Raw genomic sequence first — 16,169 nt, forward strand, 5'->3', positions numbered from 1 at the left:
TGATATGTCAAGGATACAGGTTGGATCCCCAATCAGGGCACATACAAGAATCAACCAATGAATGCATGAATAAGTAGAACAGTAAATCTCTCTCTCTTTCTCTCTCTCTCTCTCTCTCTCTCTCTCTCTCTCTCTCTCTTTCTCTTTCTCTCTCTCTCTGAAATCAATTTTTATCAAAAAAAATTATTTTTTAGAAATATATACTAAAATATTTATGGATGAAAAGACAGGATGTCTGGATTTGCTTCAAAATAATTAAGGATAGGTAGGTGGGGATATAGATACTATGAGATGCCCCATTGTTGATAATTGTTGAAGCTGGTAATTGCAGATCCATTATACAATTCTCTCCTTTTCTGTAAATGTTTAAAATTTTCCACAATCAAAAAATATTGGGAGGGGTAGAATGGGGGCTGTGAGCAAATGCCAGGGGGGAAAAAGAGAAGGAAAGATTTTTTTAAATTATGGACTTCTTTCTCTTTAGGCCCTAGTAGGAAACCATTTGAATAAATTAGGTCCCTAATATCCAAAAAGGTGCAATCTTACAGTTTTCTTTGGTTTTAAGATTTGACAACAGAACAAAGCCCTGCCTGGATGTAAAAACCTCTGAATGTCCCTTTGCTGTCGTCATCAGGAGACAAACACTAAGGAACATGGCAAGAAAGCGAGGTGGCACCATGGAAAGTGCCTTGATCAGGGATGCGGAAAACATTCCTGACCCACGGGTCTCAGAGCCCAGGATGGGGGTGGAAGATGCCTTCTCCTAACACACACACACACACACCCAGCCATTCCCACCCCAGGCAAGCCTCCCCCCCGCCCGTGTCTGTGTCCATTGGTTATGCTAATATGCATGCATACAAGTCCTTTGGTTGCTCTCCAACTCCCTCCCTCCCCTGCCATTTGTCTCTGGATCTATTCTTGTTCATCAAATTATGTTGATCATTATATACCACATATGAGTGAGATCATGTGATATTTATCTTTCTCTGACTGACTTATTTCGCTTAGCATAAAGCTTTCCAGTTCCACCCATGCTGTTGCAAGTGGTAAGAGCTCCTTCTTTTTTATAGACACCCCTGTTCTTGTCTGCAGGCTAGATATGAACCTCCAGATTAGAAAACACACAGGAAATTAGAGGTCAACCTAGTGATCATTTTCATGAGCTCCAGCGAATCCTGGGACATCTGGGAAGAGGGCTTGGACAAGACAGAGGGAAGCAAGGCCTGGGGTCAAGGGCAAGGTCACCAACACCGATAATTGAGTCACACACTCGATTACGTGACATCGAAAATATTTTGTAGCTACTGAGAGGGTACCATTTTCACAGGAGGTGCTCCTGAGAATGGACGCCACCTCCACTTCGCCCTCGGCAGCTGCTCTGGTTGTGGCCGTGACTGTGAGCCCAGCTGGTTCTGCCTGCTTCCTCAGCATGCTGACACCACAGGGCACGGGGCATCTGGGGATCTCAGAGAGGCACCTTCTCTGAAGCTCCGAGATAACTGTCATGTTTTCATCGTTTCAGCAGATATTTAAACAGGCACCGTGCTTGGCACCGCGGGGACCCACCCTAACATTTCATCAACACTAGGGCCCGGGCCCCAGAATGGCCCTGTCCGTGACGAAATATTGCACAAGAAGAATTCAACATCTTCACTCAGATAAACGACGCAGTTTCCACAGCAGTTTTCCACCAGTCTGGCCTGGACCCATCTCAGCAGCCGTGTTTCTCACCACACCAGCTCCCGGGACCCACCAGGCTGTCTCGCACCCCTGATCTTTGCTGCAAAGCCCCCTCCTCCTTTCTATGTACGGGTCTCCAGGTATCACACAGGCATCTGCTCACATTCCCCTTCCCCTTCAAACCCTTGGCAGAATTAGTTACTCCCTTCTCAAAACTTTGAAGCAATTGTCACAGTTTTAATAATTGACATGTATAACATCTGCAAACACTGTGAGTCCCCAACAACTGTAATTGTACGCGCGCGCGCGTGTGTGTGTGTGTGTGTGTGTGTGTGTGTGTGTGTGTGTGAGACTGTCTGCAGGTCTCCCGGTGACTCCCAGCCAACCTCCCTAACCTTTGCTTTGGGGACTTCAGCCAATAACCTTCCAGGAATAGCCCACACAAAGTCTGAAATGTTTTGGCCAGACAGTGGGATGTGAACTATGTCTCAAACCAGTGAGTGGGGGAGAGAGGGGGCAGGCAGTCCTCCGGATCCGTGGCACACGGCACATCCTCTCCTCGTAGGGCTGTGTGACCAAGGAGAACACTCACTCTCCTGCTGCGGCTGCTTCACAGACAATTATTTGAGCTCATACAAACAGCACCAAGCTACCAGCATCTGTGGTTTCCTAAAAGGGGGTGCTGCCAGCGCACCTCTGGACACAGTGCTTCCACATTCATATTTTATTGCACCCCACATGGGCCTGGTGAGGTTATCGGGACAGACACGGTCTCTGCTGATGAGGGAGTAGATCCAAAAAGATTAAGTAACGTGTTCAAATGTATGGACACTAGTCATTGCTACGCTAAGAGTTGAACCAGGTTTCTGGTTCTGAGTTCTAGGTTCTTATCAAACTGAATCCCCCTAAGGTGGCTTTCCCCAACCCAACCTGGCCCCTCGTCTCCACTCCCTGGCCAGAAATCCATTTGGAAACATGAGGCTTCTGTGTCTGAAGCCAGTCAAGAAAAGCTAACATTTTCCGCCCTAAACGGTTTGGCCCAGTGGATAGAGCATCGGCCTGTAGACTGAAGGGTCCTAGGTTTGATTCGGGTCAAGGCATGTGCCTTGGTTGTGGGCACATCGCTGATTGATATTTCCCTCTCATCAATGTTTCTAGCTCTCTATCCCTCTCCCTTCCTCTCTGTAAAAAAAAAAAAAAAAAAAAAAAAAAAAATCAATAAAATATATATATTTTTAAAAAGCTAACATTTTCCTTGGGGTCTTAACTAAAGGTGTTCCCTGAAGGATTCCCCTCAAAATATGGTCCTCGTGTGGAGAGAAAAGATGAAAATCTTGGGCGGAAAGGGCAGAGGGTGAGGTGGACGGAAGGCCCCGGGTCCCCTGCCCTCAGAGTGGCCCAGCAATGGACCTGCCGCGCTGAGAGGCAGAGGCTGGCGCAGGTGCTGGGGAGAAGCAGCACCTTTAGACTCTGTGACCGACAGGATTGGAGAAGGGAAAGGTCCTCCTGGCTCAGCACAAAAGTCTCCCATTTTATTTTTGCTCTCCCAGTCAGTCCTCCCACCGCAGCCAGAGTGCTCTTTGAAAAAGGTTAATCATTGTTGAATATAGTTAATGACTCTGTATTGCATATTCAAAATCTGTAAAGAGAGTAATCTTAAAAGTTCTCATCACAAGAAAATAACTTCAGAAGAGCTTGAAAAGCCTCTGAAGGCATCCTTATGGAGGACGAGTGGTCTCTGAATGTGCAGACTATACCTGACTTCCCTCACTTTCTCCACCCCCCCGCCCCAGCTCCTGCCAGCACAGTCAGATGCTTGAAGAATGAATATATCTTACACAAACTGAACAAAGCATTCTTTTTTATTTTTAAAAAATATACTTTTATTGGCTCCAGAGAAGAAGGGAGAAAGATAGAAACATCAATAATGAGAGAGAAGCATTGATCGGCTGCTTCTTGCATGCCCTACACTGGGGATTGAGCCGGCAACACTGGAATTGAACCATGACCTCCTGGTTAATAGGTCAACGCTCAACCACTGAGCAACACTGGTTGAGCTGAACAGAACATTCTTGATTGCTGACTTCATCGTAAAGTTTTATAGTTAGGCCCACTTTGGAGAATAAATTCAAAGGAAAAATCCCAAAAATGTTTGTTCAAAGATGTTCCTAACAGCAAAGAACACAGAGTGAGCTCTGGAAAAACCCCAATGGCACAATGACCAGGAAATGATTGTGTTTGCCAACTAGAATGATACACACTCAAAATCACAAGTTTATACTCTGGTCTAGATAAAGTCAGTGAATTGGGCACAAGCCTTTGCTTTCTCTCTCTTTCCACCTTCCAGGTCCTAACCTAACAACCTAGAAAATGGGAGGGAAAGAGCGGAAGGAAGGAAGGAAGGAAGGAAGGAAGGAAGGAAGGAAGGAAGGGAGGGAGGGAGGGAGGGAGGGAGGGAGGGAGGGAGGGAGGGAGGAAAAGAGAGAAACAGTGGCTGGAATTGTACCAGACTGGAAACTAGAAAAGAGTGGAATCCAAAACTTTCAAAGATTTTCTACTGGATATGATTGGGACATAACTGAGAAAAGTAACCAAGAGGTATCTTTAATCCGTGGCACAGAGGTTATGTACATTAGCAAGGTTGCCTAAGAAGTAGCAAATGACATGAACTCCTCACATCCACTCTAATTTGTAAATGCAACGGCCTAGGGAGCACGGGAGAGTGGAAGGGCCGACAGTAGGGCACAGCAAGACCACCCGAGTGTCTCGCTATCAACAAGGGGATGTCAAGCACAGGCAGATACACCATGTGAGGTCCACCAGCAGAGGGCACCCTGCCCACATGGCTTCATCTAACCATCGTGGGCAAAGATTTAACAAAGATCAGAGCAACCGGGTCAGCTGCCCTACTCAGGTCCACCAAGCACAGAGCAGGCGAGACTGCACATCCTGAAGGGGTGGTCTCTGCGCAGATGGAGAGAGCACCTAGAACAAGAAGGAAGCCAGGCTACACTGGGTCCAACAGAGGGGAACCAGGCCAAGCTTCCCTGACCAACTGTCCAGGACCTTGGTATGCTTTCTTCTGACTCCTTTCCCCACTGAAAAATCACTCTACCCATCTGTCAGCTGATTACTCAACTCAACCTAAGATCCGAGGAGACAATTCTAAGATCCAGTGGAAACACAGGGGACCCAATAATTTGCTTGTTCTGATGGGAGGCAACTCACAGACCTACATTACACCTCATCAGACACAAGTAAACCGAAAAATACATCCAGCTGCACTATCTCATCATTCAGACCCAAGAAAACCAAAATATGAAGAAAGACGCATAGTCCTCAAGAGCGCATATATATATGTGTGTGTGTGTATATATATATATATATATATATGTATTACGTTTGAAAAATGATTTATCCCATGAAATAGAATACTTTAGGCTACATCTACATTGTACTTCCATTTAAAATAAGTAAGTTAAGTTAAAAGACAGTGGAAGAATAAAAACTTCCCAAGGCTGAGCAGTCTGTGGTTTCTAGCATCTTCCCTGAAAAATCGCATTCTCCTGCTTTAGATTCTGGACCATTTCTTATGAGGTGAAGACTCTTCTTTAGACCCGGGTTAAGAGACCACGTGTTTTAAAGCTTTGTTTGTAAGTTAACAAAGTTGTTTGGAACAGAAAATGTTTTCCTAGCTTTTCTATCAGCAAGCCTGCCATTCAAGTAAAATCCACTCATGGGCCCGATGTAAAACAACACCTCCAATGAGATCCCAGCAGGGCCAAATGGAGGAGCACAAGTTTACATGTCTTGGCTAAGTGTCCCTCAGTGTCTGTTCCTAGCTTTTTCTAAGAATCTCCAGATTAGCAATCGCCTCTCAAGACATTCTTGTGATTCCTGTGAGCAAAGATTCTCCCCACTCTCAGCTGAACTTACACATGACCCCTTTCCATCCCTTCTAAGGAGAACCCACTATTTCAAGCACATATCGATCACCTAATACACGTCAGCCAAAGAGCCGACGCATGGATACCAAACAAAAAGAGGTATGACATCTGTGTCTAAATAACTCAACCTAAGCCGGGCAGGTGGACACAGAAACCTCTAACGATGGTGCAACACGGAAGGCACAATGCAGGAAGCGAGCAAAGGATTCTGGGCATCTTGAGAAGAAGGAGTAAGTTTGCCTCATGGAAAAGCAAGGCAGAGACCATGGCATGAATATCCCAGGATGAGAAATCACTGCCACTGAAGGAGGGAAGCTGTTTCCAAATGTGTGTCCCTAACTGAATGGTTACCAAGACCCACAACACGTGGTTTGTGCCTCTATGGCTGGTTAAGTATGTGCATGCCACCTGGGGGACTCAAAACCCCAAGCAAACAGCTTTCTAAAAAGGCGGGTTAAACCTCCCCAAAAAGCACACATTCAAGGAGAATGTGTCTCCGATACTTCTTACTAGTTCACCTCACAATACCTGGTCTTAGTTTACATGTTTTTGTGCTGCCATCTGACACTGTCCTAAATATACAAAACACACTCAGTGTTGGATGAAATAAGATGCCTATGAAAAATTAAAGGGAAGGCTCTGGCCAGTGTGGCTCAGTTGAGTATCTACTTTGCACTGAAAGGTCACTGGTTCAATCGGGGCACATGCCCAGGTTGTGAGTCCAGTCCTCCCCATTGGGGTGCATACAGAAGGCAACTGATCGATGTTGCTCTCTCACATCAATGTCTCTCTCTCTCCCCAACCTCCCTCTCCCTCTGCCTCCCTCTTCCTAAAACCAATTTAAAAAATCGTTTTTAAAAAATCCTGATGCCTGGGCTCTACCCTGATTTAAATGGTCTGGGATGTAGTCTGGGTGCCAGGATTAAAACAAAATAAAACAAGATAAAATCTTTTTTAAGAATTGAAGGAAAGGACATTGTTGGTGTTCAGAACCAAGACCTAGCTGAATGTGTACGAGGTGATCAAGTGCCTGTTGATGAATCATGACCCCAGACCAAACCTTTTCCGAAACAGGAACCACTCAAGTGAGGAACAGAATAGGGCAGGACTCGACCACAAATAGCAACTGCCAATAGCAACTCCCACACCACTCATCTGTGCTTCAAAAGTGCCTGGCGCGCTTAGCAAGACTGAAGGTGTCCTGGCCTCAAAATCACCCGAAGCTGCCTCTCCAACAGGGACTCTTCCCCCAGGGACCGTGGGCACCTCCCACCAGGATGATGTGCACATTCTGCATGCGAGCATGCAAGTTTGAATCTTCCTTCAGAGAGAACCTGTCATTCTAGAGTCCGAAAAATGCCTGCGAGGAAAGAAAGTTAGACACTGCAGATTCTAACCGTCGCTCTAAACTAAAAAGAGGAAACAGATATACGCTTCAATTCCATGAGCTGCCCAAATCCAAAGTTCCCTCTAGAATACTCTCCCATTCCCTCATTTGTGACACATGCACCCTACCTTTGGGGGATGTCCTTAAACCCTCAACCCAAACCTAAAGCTAACCGGGGCCGGGAACCTGTCAAATTAGAAGGAGATATGTGACTATATCCCAATAGGTTACACTTGCTTGAAGAAATATGTCCCTTCATTTTTCCCTCCTACCGGATGCATCGGGTTCTCCCAATACGAGTTTTGTGGCATTAAACACTGTTGTATTGATTCTGGATTCTGCGCCTTACCGCAAAGATGTTGTCCCGTGGAACTCCTCAAAGCCTGAGACAGTCTCCCCTCGGCCTTCTTTTCAGCAGCCTGAGGTGGACCTGCCTCCCGCCCACAGTGCAGATGGGTTTCCAGGCTCAAGATCCATCTGGCTACCTGGCTATCAAATTCCCACGTTACTACTGGCATGGCTCAGACTGGATGTGGGGACTCCTTTTTATTTCCATGGTTACTTGATTCCTTCCGGGGTGAGGGAATGGGGGGGGGGGGGGTGTGAGGAGGCCCTCAACAAGCAAGAGTCTGATCATAGTCTAAACAGTAAAAAGTAAAAGAAAAAGCAGGACTAGGGCATTCTAGAACAGAACTGCTCAAAAGAGGTTCACAACAAGTAACCAGACAGGGAAAGCAGAAAAGAGGCAGGAAGGACAGGACATGAAAGGAAAAGGCCTTATACTTAATACTGTCTGAGCTCTCACCTGAGCTCAAAGGCAGAAACGAGCCCTGTGACTAAGAGCAAGTGGAAGGATTTCAGACCAAGTACAGGTGCAGAGGGACAGAAACAGGTAAAGTCAAGGAATGAATGAAGGAAGGAAAAAAAAATCTTACAAACTTATTTGCCTATAAACTATGAGGATAAAACAGACTCAGAAGGGAGGTGGCTCTGGGTAACAGATACACACTTCAATCCCATGAGCTGCCCAAATTCATGTGGGGAGGTGTGGAGGCCTGTTTTCAAGCCAATAAGCAAGAGATCAGTAAGCAGCAAGCCTCTCTCAAGATGCTTTTATTTATACTTCACCTGAGAGGAAAATGTCAGCTGTCCAAAGTGAAGGATATTATTATTTTTTATTATTATTTTTCAGTTAAGGCTGCTATGGTGGGAGGAGATCTAACTTTTCTCAAAGCCACTCCTGGGTTTAGCTGTCGGTTTGACAAAATTTAGCTAAAAGGAATAATACATATATTGAAAAATATACAGGAATATTCTAAAAACATTTCTATAATATACATAAGTACATGTTTTAAGCACCTTTCTCCAAGTAATGAAAAAACCTAATCATGTCTCTGAGATGGCGGAGGAAATGTGATAAAGTAATGATCATTTTCTATTTATTCTATTAGACCAGAAGACAGATGTTTTCCAACAAATGGGAGATTGAAGAAGTTTCATTGCCAGGACGCTATACTCCCACAAACCACAAATTGGAGGATATAGGGGGGAAAATCTATTCATTCGCCCATTCATCTAAACAAACACCGATCCAGTTCCCACTGAGGGCCAGGTACTATTCTAGAAGCAGGGGAATGCTAGCTGATAAGGAATTCACTGGAGGAATCAAGTATTAGGGGTGTGGCACTCACCCAGGACAAACAGCAACGTGATATAAAGTGATAAATACATGTATAAGGAGAAACCTGCTGTGCCGGAGTCTAGAGAAAGTCTGCCCTGGGAGGAAGGCTTCATAGGACGGCAGAGGCCTGGGTTTAAATTCCAGCTCTCCTACCAGCTCTGCAGCCATAAGGGAACAGAATGTGGCCCTAGCTGGTTTGGCTCAGTGGATAGAGCATCGGCCTGCGGACTGAAAGGTCCCAGGTTCGATTCCGATCAAGGGCATGTACCCTTGGTTGCTGGTTGCGGGCACATCCCCGGGGGGTGGGGGGGTGCAGGAGGCAGCTGACTGATCTTTCTCTCTCATCAATGTTTTTAACTCTCTATTCTTATTCCTTCCTCTCTGTAAAACATCAATAAAATATATATTTTTTTAAAGAAAAAAGAAAACAGAATGTGTACAGGGTGAACGAACACACCAATATTCACTGTCTAATGCCAAGAGCACTGGGCAGGTGGCGAGGCAGGCTGTGTGAAGATTCTGGAGTGTGTCTGTGAAAGCCCACTGTGCACAGAGACTAGCTCTCCCTGGGAGAGAAAGGCGATCCTGGCGTGCAACTGCACCAGCAAAACTGTCCCAGACGCGCGGCGGGCACAGCTGGAGAACGTCATCCCCACAGACCTGGAGCCGCCGGGGATTAGTTCCAGACTCTGAGGATCTTAAGAATTTGAGGTGGAGCTCCTGGGCAATGGCTAGCTTTTCAGCAAGTAAGTGGCAATTACATATAAATCTGATTAAAAGAGCTTAGAAAAAGCACACAGAACAAATAAAAAGAGGAGAGATTAGAGATAAGAGAGGGACCCTTTAAGGGAGCTATGATCATTAGCTCTTTCAATCTCCCCCACCCCCCATGGGACCTGAGGAGGAAAGGACGGATGAGAAGTGTGGTCAGCATTAATGTCAAATGGCTTGAGAAACTCTAAGGAATTTTTTTTAGGTAGGGAAAAACAAAGTCTGGCCATACCAGGGAATCTGTTTCAAACACAGGTAAATTACAGAGGATTAGAAGTATTGCAGTGCTAACCAAACCAAGTAAACCCAAGTTCAACAGCACTATGTATGTGCTCGTCCTGAAATCCACAGAGCCCGAGGTTAGGACAAGAGGGAAGTCCTGTCAGAGTGACCGTGTTCCGCAAAGGCCCAAAGCAGGGCCACCGCGTACCCAGGTGGGAGCTGCCTCCCTGAGCGGATTCCTCCTACACCTTCCGTCATCCACTTCGTTGACACCTGAATCGAGTCATTTTTCCACTGTCACAAGCCAGCAACCCTCACTGTGGGAACTCGCATGGGGAATTTTGCACCAGAGCCCATTTAAGGAGGCCAGAGGACAAAACAGCCCACCAGCTGTCATCACGGCCTGACTGACATGGCCAGAGGGTCCTCCTTGGATCATCTGAACAAATGACCCACAGAGCAGAGAGCAGAGATGGCCAGCTGAGCGCCCTGGGAGCCTGGGTTCTAACTCAAAAACACAGTACAACCCCAAAGAAAAATCAAACTACGGAGGCTACGAAAGGCTAAAAGATTTGGAGACAAAACCCATACTTTTCACAGCAACCTCTAAGACGTGGAAGATAAAAGAAGTTAAATGGTTTTAGCTCTCACTCTCTGCCAGGCATTGGGCAAGCATTACACATTGCGTCTCATTTAACCCTTAAAAGAACTCGAAGGTGGGGGAGGTTAAAGGAGATGACCTTTATTATCCCTGTTTTTCTACAAGAGAACAGACCTAGGGAGGTTAGACGGTGGCCAAGCAGAGGCTCACTCCAAGAATCCAGAGCAGAGCCAGTGGCCTTCTACCACCTGCCCCCTTGTCACAGGAGATTTCATTGACTAGGCACCTACCAGACAGGAGACCCCCACCCCACCCCACCCGCCACATTCATCTTTCATCTTCACCAGCACCTGGCCATGAGCAATCCTTCATGTGTCTCTTCAAACAATTCCTGCTGTGCCAGTGTCACAGAAATAAACAGAATCGCTTCACTCACAGGATACCCAGAGCCCGCCAGCTCCAGGGAAGAGCCAACATAAAGGACCAGAAGCCATTAACATCTCCATTTGTCTTGTAGTGATGGGGACAGACTGTACCTTGTTTGTGGTGGTGCTGGATACAGAAATCTACACATGTGACAGAAGTACACAGAACGAAATACACACACGCACCCAAACACAATGAGTGCACGTAGAACCGAAGAAATCTGAATGGGTTCTGTGGGTTGCATTAAAATCAATTTCCTGGTATTGTTATACAAGATATTACTATTGGAGGAAACTGGCTAAAAGGCCCCTGGGACCTTCTTAGTCACATTTTTTTTTATAATATCCTATGAATCTATAATTATTTCAAAATGAAAAGTTTTAAAAATTATTAACTCATGGGCTGTACAAAACCACTGGCTGGCTAGATTTGACCTCTTGGCCTTCGTTTGGTGATTCCTGATTTACATGAATAGTATATAATATCCTGTGTTTAGAAGGGATTTTATAAACCCAAAACAAAAAGTAGAATCCATACAGAAAAAAAGACTAACAGTTTTAACAATTTTTTCTCTATGTCAAAAAGATACAATTAAATAAAAATGAAAAGATAACAGCAAACTGGGAAAAGGATTTGAACAAATATAAGTTGATTGCTTTAATATAACAAAGGTTTTGATACATAATGTTTAAAAAGTTTGATACATAAATGGACAAATGATATAAAAATGGCCAATAAAAAATAATTGTTCAACATCAATAGTAAACAACAAAATGAAAACTTCTCCCATCAAATTGGCAAAGATTAAAAAGATTACTTCTCATTCTACAGCCACTGTTTCTACTCTACCATACTAAAAATATTTAGAAAAACAAAACCAAACAAAATGGCTTTTTCAAAGCTGTGTTCAGATCCAAAAGAACAAGGAAGGACTTTGTAACCCAGAAGAGAATGTGGGCTGGATGACAATACTGTAGTTAGGGACTCTGTGACTGGTTGATCAACCTTAGCTAAAGAGAAAATGTTGATAGTAGAACCGGTGTCTCTCCCTCCATCTTCACCCATGCTGAAGTGTCATCAATGTCAATGCCAAGGACAAAAATGCAGGAGATATCACCATTTGTCTTCAATGACCCAAGCGCTTTCCCTCTGTTGGCTGTGACTAAGAGCAGATGGTAATATTTATACCCAGTGAATTTCGTCTTACTATGAAATTCAAGCCCCAGGAAAGCAGAGTCCTCAAAATCACCCAAGGAAGAGAAGGACACAAATGGCGGTCAGCCAAGCGCTGTGCTTAATCCTAAACACAATGGTGTTACCACACCAAGGGAGGGGTCCATTCAGAAAAGGCAGGAAACCCATTCTTCTAGGGTTTTGGTGTGAAAATAACAGCTTCCAAAAGTGCAAGTAAAGAGTTTAGAGGGAGGTGGGAAGAGATTAACCAAAGAATTTATATGCTTATATGCATAGCCCACGGACAAACAACAGTGCAAGGAAGGTGTGGGGAGGGGATAGGAGGCCCACAAGGGAGGGCTACATATGTAATACTTTCATCAGAGACATGATGGGGGTTAGGGAGCATTGCTGGGAGAGTGAGGTCTGGCAAGGAACTAGTTGCTGCTGGCCCATGTGCTGAGAGGTGAAACTCTAGCAAAAGTAGGGTCTGCCTTCGGATTCTGTGAAATCTTGGCTTGGCCTCTGAGGGCCCTCAGTTGGTTCTGTCTCAGTGTGCTCGTAGGGTGCTCCTTAGGAGTGATGGAGTGATGGATGGGCTGCTTTAGGGGATGGTAGCAAAACAAGCCTCATCAACTCCATTTTGGGGAATCCTTCCCTGGACTCTGTCCATTCCCCATCATTCTTTCCCCTACTGTTACTTATCCTAGCCTTTGTTTCTCCATCTGTAGCACAAGTGAGCATGTAGAAAAGGGTTACTATGCTCAGTGTTGAAGGAAAGGTCAGACAAGGGAAGAGATGGATGGGAGTGAGAGCTGAAGAACCTACTCACTGCACAGGACTTGACTGAGCATTTCACCCATTCCCCCTCACTTCCTCTCTGAGGCAGGCAGATGCTATCCCTGTTTTACAGATGAGGAAGTGGAAGCTCTGAGATGCCTTCTTCCTCCTTGTTCACCTAGTTACTGCCCATTTGTACTTCAAGACTCAGCTCCAAGTATCCCCACTAAGATGCCTTCCTTCTCAGAAGACCTCTCCACCCCCAGCCTGCCAACACTTGTGGGGTGTGGGTTAGACATCCCCTACAATGCTCTCATCAGGCCCCTGTGCCTAGCGCTTTCCTAATACTTATCATTTGCACTACCATTGCCTGTTTACCTACCTGCCTTTGCCACTGAAACATACAGTACGAGGTGCTATGGACCTGGTATCAGTTCCCTTTCTCTCCCCAGCATGGTGTCTGTGTCAGCCTGTAATTTTTAAAGGACAACCGTAACAATATCCCCTATGGAACATGCCATCAATGTGACAGGGCTGCCTGCCCATCAAGAGACGAGGTATCCATTCACCCTGTTGAATCTGGGCAGGTCCTGTGAGTGCTTTGGCCAAAAGAGTAACGCAGAAGTGATGCTGTGCCAATTCTGGGCAGAGCCCTCGAGTGGCCCAGCAGCGTCCACTTCCTGTCTCTTGGGATGCTCATTCTTGGGACACGTCCTCTAGGGACCCATCCGCCATGCTCTGGGCAGCCTGAGCCACATGGGGATGTCACTTGAGTCCAGGGCCGGCCACGAGGGCATCATCTTAGGCATCCAGGCCAGCTGAGCCCTCTAAGACCACATGAAGACTCCGAGCGAGAACCACACAGCTGAGGCAACGCACAGAATCACAAGACATATGAATAAAGGTGTGTTTTTTAACCCATTTCATTTGGGAGAGGCTTGCTAAGCGGCAATGCACAAACAGAACAACATCTGCCCGGAACACAGCGGGTACAAAATGAAAGAGCAATTCAATCAGTTCTGACATGATAGACGGCCCAGACTCCAGAGCAAACACTCCATTTCGCAGCTGCTGCCATTATTAAAGTCACGTGGAAGGGGCACAGATGAGGAGAGAGACTGGCTAAAGAGGCAGCTACAGCCCAGCCAGAGACAGGAAGGAGGGACACTAAATCCACACGGTGACGGACTGAGCCCTGGGTTCGCCTCTTGTGTCACTCCAGATTCCAAGGAAATGACTAAAGAAATATCAAAATGAAAATAAATCCATTTTTAAAAGGCCAGAAAACAGAGGCGGCTACTGTCCTTCAATAAAAAAAAAAATTAAAATTATGAAGAATTTCGGGAAGAGATACAGCAGATAGGATCAAATTTAAAATTAAAAATCAAAATCAAATGCAGCCAGAGCTGAGCAACCAAGACCTAATGGCCCACAGTGAGAATGGGAAGGGTCTGGAGGGACAGTGGCTGAGAACAGAAGCAAACACTGAGTTTTGATTGCAACTTGATAACAAAAGAGGAAGAGCATTTTGGATCAGCTGTGAAATCCTCCATCTGCAGGGGAGCTCTTTTCCTACTTCCTCTGTTCAGCATGTGGCCCCTTTCGTGTACACAGTGTACAACTCAATAGTGTTAAGTACATTCACACTGTGTACAACCCATCTCCAGAACTTCTTTCAGAACCTTTTTTTAACCAAAGGGGGTTGGGGCTATGGTTGGGCTTGCCCCCACCCCAAATCAGTCCAAACTTCAGTCAGGACATAGGTTGACTAACTGTAGTCTTTGAGCACATGTACATACATGCTTGCATGTACACAGGCATGTACCCAGTGGTGGCACAAAAACAAGTCCCATTGCTGGGAGCAACAGTTTGTGCCTCCTCAAAAAGGTAGAAGCAACAGAGCCCCACATGTGCAGACTAGAAAGTTGGGGGCTCTTGAGTCCAGGTCACTAGGCAGGTGGTCAATTCCTGCCCTAAGTTAAGATCACCATCTTGGACATCACATTCTGGAAAGCAGGTCCAAAAATATAATTGCTAAACTTATCATGTGAGGTTAAATGACAATTAAGTAGAAAAGTAGAAATATTGGAATGGAATGGAACGAAAAATAAATCCACCATCCAGAAGATCAAGTCAAGGAATTCCCCCAATATACAGAATGAAAATATAACGCAATAAATGAGCCCTACAAAAAAAGGAGAGACTAAGACCCAAATATCCATAAGAAGTCTTTTCTCCAGAAAAAGGGAATGAAGTATGAATAGAATATAGACACAGCAAGTAAAACTGAAAGGGTTTCAGTGGAAATACCTAAGGAAAATATACACCTAGACACCAGCAGGCTGGTGAACTCTGTGAATTTAAGAAGAAAAATCAAGGAATATGTGGAAGGATATACAGAGAAGGAAAAAAATCACTGGCACAGACTTCTCATCTGGGACTGTGGTGCTGAAGTAACTGAAACAAAGAAAAATGAGGAAATCGTTAAAAAGGAAGGGAGCGGCAGGGGAGGAAGATTTTTCGGGACCAATATGCAACAGTCTTCAAGATCTACGGCAGGGTAAACAACACTGTACAAGGGACCAGGAGTTTTTTTTAAAGACTACATTTCTGCCTTTTCATACTTATGCATAACATATATCCTAGGAAGTTTCTTCAGAAGCAGGTAACAATGGTGGCCTCTGGGAGGGACGCCTGCTGCTAGAGGAAGGGCGAAAGGAAATGCCTCACCAGATGAGTGTGTGTTTCTTCTGAATTCTGTGCCAGGTGAATTACACTGCTCACACCAAAAAAAATCTCCCTCCCTCTCTATCTCCCTGTTACACACACACACACACACACACACACACACACACACTGGGAAAAAATGCATCTATCTGACAAGGCCTTCTATACAGAATATACCAAGAATTCTTAATAAGAATATATATGTGGTGGTTCCTACACCTGGTAGGAGGGGGGCAGGCCCCACGGGGAACCCCCAATCCCTCCAAAGATTCCCAAACCCCCTGCCAGCCTCCACTGGGATGCAATACCCTCCACCTCCGCCTCTTCCCTGGCCAGTGGCTCAGATGGGCTGCCGGCCGTCACCACCCCCAACACATTGAATATTTTTAAATAAACCACTGAAATTTGCATGCCATATGCACATTTTTTACTAACGTTCTATTTTCTTTAGTCAAAGGCTTATATAACGTCAAATACTTCTAGCCAGAGTCTCCCCATTCTACCTTCCTGCAACCACGCATCTCATTAAGTTAATTCTATACTATTTTCAAGGACTTGTGAGTGAGGGTTAGTGGGGTATTTGGAAAGTTCTTAACTTGATAATGATCATGTGTATCCACATAGTACTACAATGTAAATTACTCAACTTACTGATGTAATTCAAAATTAAAACATTTTTATTCCTTTCCCCCCCCCCAAAAAAAATAAAGTCTGTATAGTATATACATACAATATAATTTAGCCTTAAAAGGGGGAGGAGAGGGGACTTAG

The 16,169-nt window shown here is 45.2% G+C and overlaps 1 protein-coding gene across 2 annotated transcripts in view; it reads right to left on the reverse strand.

The window, feature by feature from the left end:
• The window catches only part of SNX30 (sorting nexin family member 30), an 82,367-nt gene that overhangs the window by 52,239 nt on the left and 13,959 nt on the right, over positions 1-16,169 (reverse strand). The window lies entirely within an intron of this gene.

Source organism: Pipistrellus kuhlii, unplaced genomic scaffold, assembly GCF_014108245.1.
Source record: "Pipistrellus kuhlii isolate mPipKuh1 unplaced genomic scaffold, mPipKuh1.p scaffold_m20_p_12, whole genome shotgun sequence".
NCBI classification, from domain to species: domain Eukaryota; kingdom Metazoa; phylum Chordata; class Mammalia; order Chiroptera; family Vespertilionidae; genus Pipistrellus; species Pipistrellus kuhlii.